This window comes from Arachis duranensis, chromosome 10 (genome assembly GCF_000817695.3).
Source record: "Arachis duranensis cultivar V14167 chromosome 10, aradu.V14167.gnm2.J7QH, whole genome shotgun sequence".
NCBI classification, from domain to species: domain Eukaryota; kingdom Viridiplantae; phylum Streptophyta; class Magnoliopsida; order Fabales; family Fabaceae; genus Arachis; species Arachis duranensis.
In genome coordinates, this window is record NC_029781.3 from 104,018,479 (window position 1) to 104,021,182 (window position 2,704).

The window sequence follows — 2,704 nt, forward strand, 5'->3', positions numbered from 1 at the left end:
AATAAATTAATAGTTAATTTATTTTAATTATTTAATTGTGATTAAATTATCATTTTTTAATATAAAAGTTATATTTATATTCAAATATTTTGTTTGATTTTATTTATATATTAAATTTTATTGTAATTTTGATCACAATAAAGGGTATAAGATGCAAAATATCTTTTGTTTGTTTTATATATATAAGTGTATATATAAAGGTCAAATTTGATTTGATAATTTTTTAAGGCTAAACGTTAGTACATGAAAAATCAAATTTTGATTTGATTGATGTGTTTTTAACACTATAATTTTAGAAATTAGTTTTTTCTAATATTCTTGATTATAAAAAGCGGCCTGACAACCAGGAGTTTTATTTTCAAGATAATAATCAGTATATACATTTGATGTATTAAGGATTAAATTTTATAGTTTTTCCTAGACAACTTGGGAGTATAAAAATTTAATCCAAAAATACTGGTAGAAATTCTCTAATAATAGAGATAAGTTCTAAAAGTTAGGATATTGTTAAAAATAAATTTATCTCTTGTTTACAAGGAACGACCTGACAACCAGGAGACTTGTAATCACGGATAGAATTTATTGATGTATATGATGATACATAAGGAGAATTAATTTTATACTTGAACCTAGACAACCTAGGGGTATAAGATATAATTCAGTTAAATAATTGTCTGACAACCAGATAATTATTTGGGATTATAATTATATGGGATATAATTTAATCATATTTATTTAGAATAGGTATGAGTAATAACTTGACAACCAAGGTACTCATTCATGATTCTAAATAATTTTAACAGAAATATAGATTTCTTAATTTACTTTCATATTTTAAATTTTAAATATGTCTACTTTTTGTGTGGCATACTTGAAAGTAATATATTGACATTTGAGAATTGTTCTCATGTATGAAAGGGTTATCATGGAGATGATAATTCTATAAAATAATATCCTCCAATAAAATTGTTTTTGAAATGGTCAGAACTTTTAAAATATTTGTAATATTATTTTACATGGGTTGTTTGGACAGCCATAAGTTCTAATTTTAAAGATATATACCCACTATTTATTATTGAACATCTTGAGAAGATGTCTAGTGACCCAAGTAAGATAGTATGACTATCAAAGATTTTATTTAAACTAGTGGGAGTATTGGGCCATATATTTTGAATTAAACAACTTTAGAAGTTGGAACGCCATTAGCCAAATGGCTTTAGCGAGAATTGTTCTTAAAAGCAATTTTAGAGATTTATTTTGTCACAAATAATTTATAATTGGCCCTAATATGATTAAGGTTTGTGGTCTTTTTTTTTTTGAAAAAATTCAATATGAGTATTGAGGATGCATATCAAAATTGCTCTTAAGGGTTGGTTTGACCAATAATAAAAATATTGAGTATTTTTATTATAAGAGTTTAAAGTCTCTAATTATCTAATTGATATTCTATGTACTCCATCATGTTTAAGAAACATGAAATTTGATTTAGTTGAGTATCACTATTTGTAAAATATTTGGACTACATTTTAGAAATGTTACTAAATTAACAAATTTTTCACTAAATTAATTTTTTACCCATATGAGATATGGAAAAGGCATAAGATGAAACTCAAGAACATTAGAATTTAGAGATGTCTTATATGTGTTAAGAGATTGTACAACAATAGAATTGATATTAGGTCCAATAAATGAGATTTATTGGTTATCCTAAAGAAATAATGAGATTATTTTTATCACTATTCTTATGACAAAGTGTCTGTGATAATAGGTTAAACTCTTTTTTAAAAAAATGGATTCCATCTTAAAGAAAGAGTGGGAGTACAAACTAACCTTTCGAAAAAGTAGCCTATTTGTATAATGATACAATTCTATAAAGATAGATCTAATGGTTACTTAGATTTTTTATAATCATGTTCAATAAGGATTGTCCTTAAAATAAAATTATGCACTATTGTAGTGAGAGATTTCATGTTTTAAGAAAATGTGATATTTATTATGCGCTAGATGTATTTTGCAAAAGGTCAGGCACATATGCTCAAGAGTTAAGGTATTTAAAGTCAAGAGTTTTGATAAACACAAATGTGCATTGAAAATTATACACATGATTGATTGGCTCTAGTGCAAGTGGGAGATTATTGAGATAATAGTATGCCCAAGATCCAATCTATCATGATTGGTTCTCGTGCAAGTGGGAGATTGTTGGGAATAAGGAGTATGACCACAATCCAATCAATCATGTTTCAAATAATTTGTTACTGTTATTATATTAAAATGTTAATATAATAACGTCCTAGATTAAATTTAGAGATTTATTATTATGATAGTGATCATAATATTGAGAAATAAATCTTTTATAATTTAATCTAAATTGTTCTTGGTCATAGAATTATTAAAAAGGACATTAATAATTCGGAAAGATCAATATATATATAATGGTCTTCATTGGATGAAGATTAATAGATCTCATTTATTAAATTATATATATAGATGGTGCATATAGAGATATGACCATTGAACTGACTCACTTTGAGAATTCCTAATGGTTATAATTACCGCATATTTGTCAATAGGATATTCTCAAGATGAACATAGTAATAGAGTTTCCTTTGACCTGCGACTGTCATAGTAATTAACAATGTATTTATTATACTTTGATTCCGGACACCTAATACCCTAGGGTGCTAGTTGAATGGATATTGGGTAT